This window comes from Prionailurus bengalensis, chromosome D1, assembly GCF_016509475.1.
Source record: "Prionailurus bengalensis isolate Pbe53 chromosome D1, Fcat_Pben_1.1_paternal_pri, whole genome shotgun sequence".
In the NCBI taxonomy this organism is placed as follows: domain Eukaryota; kingdom Metazoa; phylum Chordata; class Mammalia; order Carnivora; family Felidae; genus Prionailurus; species Prionailurus bengalensis.
Window position 1 is genome coordinate 5,785,169 of NC_057346.1, and position 5,701 is coordinate 5,790,869.

A 5,701-nucleotide genomic window follows, 5' to 3' on the forward strand; every position below is an offset into this window, starting at 1 on the left:
CCCCACCAAAGACCCAGTAATTACCACTTGTGTGTTAGGATCAGTGGTATGTCTTGTACTTAACAGACAGACACAAAAATCCTTCCTTTGGTGTCCTAAGACAGTCATGCAGTTGACTCAGTGAAAAGGATCCTAAACCACATTGGTCAAGAAAATCATCTCACCTTGACTCATACCAAATACATTGTACCCTTACATTCAATCTAACACAGCTCCCTTTCCTGTGAAAGAAAGACTGTGAGATTGCTCCCTTTGGTATCTCAGCTGAAAGTGAATGTTCATCCACACAAACTGAAAGGATTGGCTTCCAGGCATTTGTCAGTTAGTGAGCCAGTGCAGATTATACTTTGGAAGCACCATCAGCCAGGACCTGGAGATTCTAGAGGCAGGGAGGAGGAAAGAGAGATAGGAAGATGGCTGTGTGAATACTGATCATTGTCATGGTGACTATAGGATAACTGGGGGAGAGGAGGAGGATATCATGGGATCAACATATACAATTCTACAACAAATATTGGCCAAACAGGAGTGAAGATGGACAACACAGGAGCAAACAGGTATCTGAAATTACCAGACTTTTCTTTTTTAAAAAATTTTTTTTTCAACATTTATTTATTTTTGGGACAGAGAGAGACAGAGCATGAACGGCGGAGGGGCAGAGAGAGATGGAGACACAGAATCGGAAACAGGCTCCAGGCTCTGAGCCATCAGCCCAGAGCCCGACGCGGGGCTCGAACTCACGGACTGCGAGATCGTGACCTGGCTGAAGTCGGACGCTTAACCGACTGCGCCACCCAGGCGCCCCTAGACTTTTCTTTTTTAGAGAGAGAGAGAGAGAGAGAGGAAGAGACAGAGAGAGAAGGATAGAGAGAATCTCAAGCAGGCTCCACATTCAGCACAGAGCCTGATGTGGGGCTGGATCCCATGACCATGAGATCATGACCTGAGCTGAAATCAAGATTCAGATGCTCAAGAGACTGAGCCACCCATTAATGAGCAAATGGGATCTTCACTCAGAGACAGCAAAACTGAGAGTATTCACTACTTTGACAAGAAAACAAGAGTCATCTCCCAAATTTCCCATAAACACTGTCCATTTTTATAAGGCAGTAACCACCATTTGTAACTTTGTTCAGAAGTGCCTCAAAGATTTGATTAAAGTTTAAATGCAAATGTCCCATCCAAATATCATACTTAATTGCTTCTAAAGTGTTCTTTTCACAGGATAACTAAAGTATTTGCAAAACCAAAATAGCATTAAAGCTACTAAAGGAAAATGTTCAACTTGTTCTCTATCTGTAGCTCTCAACTGCTCCTTCATTTGTCTTAGTTTATATGGTGGTTGTTTCTTTAGGAGGTTATGTAATGAACCATAATAAAATTAATTGTCTCCAGACTGATGAGGTCATAGATTCTCAGTGTCCTTGATTTCCAGTTATCTTAGCAGAATTTCTTCCTCAGTTGTTCCTGCTCTATTTGGTGTCCTATTTTGAAAATGAACACCTTTGCTTTTTGCTGTTTGCTTTCTGTTGGTAGTTTTCCATTAGCAAAAAAAAAAAATGTTTTCTTATTATACAAATGACATAATTTCTGTGAAATCTGGCCAGATTTAAAGGGAATTCAATATTAATCACTAAAAAAGTGTCAATTTATAAAATAGATCATAATAGTCTTCATACACTTGGGAATTAAGTAAGCGTCAGCACTGGCAAAGTGAGACTGTCACTCAAATTCACTGGCATACAGCAATCAGTGACACGCTGGTGTTCTACTGTGGTGAGTTCCAATGTTCTGAGGTAAAGCTATACATTTTTTTCTCAAAGAAAAATAATCTTTTTTTCCAAGGTATTTGCTACCCAGTTTCTAAGCTACAAAAGAGACATATTCCTGTTACGTAAATTGATAACTGAGAACAAATTATAGATGCATTCATGCTTAAATGGATACCAACACAAACAGAAAAAGAATTCATTTCTACCATTAGTTAGTTCTGAGGAATTTAAATTATGTGAATAAAGATTTTTTTAAATGTGCTCTACATTATACTTGCAGCTTACTTAAACCAGGAAAAAAGTAGAAAATGCTTTCTTAAGGGTAATGAAAGGGTAATGTTAAATGTTCTATTTAACATTAATTTCATGATTTATTTTATTTTTATTATTTTGTATAAAGCAATTCCTTACACAAACAGGAATCCATATCAAGGATGGAATTGTCTTTTCTCCAGCATGATAATTACCTCTATTATGATTATTACTTAAAGACTTAGAGATAATGGCATCATGCAGAAAACACAAAGAATGTTTCTGGTTTTATTGAGAAAAAATAATAAAACCAACATATATTTGCTAATTCATTCCTTCATCTGCAAGCATTTATTGAGTAATACGTTGTGTCATACACTGTACTTGGTGTTGTAAACAAAAAGGAGTATAAAACAGTCTTTTTATTCAAGGACCCAGCAATACAGTTTAAAAAAAAAAATCCCCTTGGAAGAAACAGACACACAAACTGATAAACATTTTGTTTAATGTGTATTTATTTTTGAGAGACAGAGAGAGACAGAGAATGAGCAGGGGAGGGGTAGAGAAAGAGAAGGAGACACAGAATCCAAAGCAGGCTCCAGGCTCTGAGCTGTCACCACAGAGCCCGACGTGGGGCTCAAACTCACCAACTCTGAGATCATGACTTGAGCTGAAGTCAGACACTTAACCGACTGAGCCACCCAGATGCCCTATGATAAACATCTTTTAATGGTAGGTTTAATAATGGAGATCACACAGGATTTACAAAGAGGTACCTAATACAACTTAGGAGAAAAAGAAGGTCTAAAGACCTTCTTGGAGATAAAGATGTCTAAACTGAGTTTCACAGTGGACACCACAGTTAAATCCCAACTCCCTCACTAGGTAACCATACACGGGCCCTCATCTCCCTATGCTTCAATTTCTTTATCTGTAAAGTTGGCATAATAATGCTTACAAGAATTATACACTATCACACCATTTTGCAAATGAGGAAAATGATAATTGAAAATAAAGATAAATTAAAGGAGAAAGATTAGACAAGTGTAGAGAATCTAAGTTAGGAGGACATAGTGGCTGATTTAATACAGGAACCGAGAGAGAGCTGAGATTTAAGAATGACCCCATGTTTCAGTTTTGGAGACTGTCAACTGATATAAAGAACACAGGAAAAGGACACGGTCTGGTGAAGATGATAAGGTCTCTTTCTTATAATTGAATTTGAAATAGATTCAGATGAAAATGTCTAGCAAGCAGTGAGATGTATGGACCTTGAATGCAGGAAAGGGAACTGGATAGGACATGTGGATACGGAAATTATTAGCATTTGGGTTTTAATCAAAACCGTAAGAATAAAGGAGACTTAGGATGCCTGGGTGGTTAAGCCTTGTCTCTTGATTTTAGCTCAGGCCATGATCTAACTCTTGGTGAGACTGAGTGCTGCGTCAGGCTCTGCACTGACAGCATTCAGCCTGCTTGGAATTCTCTCTTCCCCTCTCTCCGTCTTTCTCTCTTTTTCTCTCAAAAGAAAAGAAAAAAAAACAAAAACAAAAACAAACAAATAAACTTAAAAAAAAGAATAAGAGAGACTGATAAAAGTGTGATAGGCTGAATAATGCCCTCCTCGAGGACCTCCATAGCTTAATCACTGGAATTTATGACTATGTTACTTTAAATGGCAAAAGATAATTTACAGATGTGATTAAGATAAGGAATTTGAGACAGGGGAGATTATTCTCGATTATCTGGGTAAATGCAATGTAATCACGGGGTCCTTGTAAGAATGCAGGAAGAATCAGAGCTAGGAAAGAAAGCCAAGTGATGACAGGAACACAGATTTGAGTGATATACTTTGAAAATGGACAAAGAGGCTGCAAGCTGAAGAATACAGAAGAGTACAGGTAGCGGCTGGAAGATGGAAGAGACAAGAGAATATATATTCCCCTAAAAACCCCCGGAAGGAACAAGCCCTCATGATACCTAGGCTTTAGTCCAGAGAAACTGATTTTGGACTTCTGACCTCCAGAACTTCAAGAGAATGAATTTGTGCTGTTTTAAGGCGCTAAATTTGTAGTTAATTTATTACATCAGCAATAGCAAACCGACACACAGAGAGACTATCATGAAAATAGAAACAAAAATATTTGAGCAACACCAAATTCTAAGAACAACTCTCAGCGGAGAAAGAGGAAAATTGATCAGAAAAGGACCAGAAAAAATTAGGAGAATGTCAAGTCAAAGAATTTTAGGAATGGAGGGTGATGTAGTCAAATATGGCAGAGGGGTCTACTAATAACTTTTTTATATGGACAAATGTATATCGCCCAACTACTCTGGCAAGTGATACTCAACAAGCAAAGGTCCTGGGTATCCAGTTAGAGACCACAGGATGGCAGAGGAGACTGGACATGTGCAGGATAAGAATCTGTGAAGAAAGAGAAAAAACAAAAAACAAGAACAAAGCCCTACAGTATAGAGAAATGCACAGAAAAAAAATTAACCAGCAACAACAGCAAAAAATAACTGATAGGAAATAAGAACCAACCCTCCTCCCCCAGATACCCAAAGTTAATGATGAAAGGAGAGGAAAAAATAAATGCATGTCTCAAAGACCTCAACATTAGTAAACATCACAGGAGGAAAACAGGCAATGCTAGAGCAAGATCGGGGAACTATCATCTGGTTTAACCAGGTAGATTGGTAGTTGGTGGAAAGTGGAAAATAGTTTGGAGTATGTAAGTCAGGTTTCCGTTATAGCTTTATTCTATGAGATTTTTTTAGTGGTGAAAATATTAGGACTTATTAGATAAAGAAAAAATAGTCCATTACAGAAGCATTAAAAAAAAAAGATAAAAGATGGCAAATAATCTAGGAAGAGCCTAAACATTCGTGGAAGAAGTACTTGTGGTAGGGGGTAGTTTTCAGTTTAAAATACTGAAGGAGAATGAGAAATTAAAAGTAATAAATTCTGGGGCACCGGGGTGGCCCAGTCGGTTGAGCGTCTGACATCAGCTCAGGTCATGATCTCACAGTTCCTGAGTTCAAGCCCCGCATCGGATTCCGTGCTGTCAGTGCAGAGCCGGCTTCAGATCCTCTGCTCCCCTCTGTTTGTCTCCCCTGCTCACGCGCTCTCTCTCAAAATAAATAATAAAACAAAAAGTTTTAAAGTAATACATTCTATTTTGAAAAGGTAAACAGCAAAATATAATTCAGTCATTTGAAAAATTAGTCCGATGCTCTTTCAATGATTTGCCAAATCCATAGAACCCATGTCCATCGAAAGAAATACTACAGGAGGATTGGACACAGCATATATATTTCCCATCCATCTCAAGACTTTCGTAACATTGGCATTTCCCATGGTAATTCAAGCCAAGGTATTTCCCAAGCCATTGTGAAACATTCTGCTTCTGTGAAGAAAAAGTCCATATTACAACTTAAATTTCACAGAGAATTTTAAGTAGGTGAGTCAGTCCTCAAATTCATATCTAGCTATTCTACTAAAATCTCTTGAAAATATAAAGGGTACATATCTACTATATAACACAGTACTAAACAAAAGAATAGCGACAGATAAAATAATAAGCATTTTGATACACAGATAACTGGCATAATGAATTTATTTAAAATAAAAATGTATGAATAACCTCACTGAAGGTAGTAGGGGTAAAAGAGGT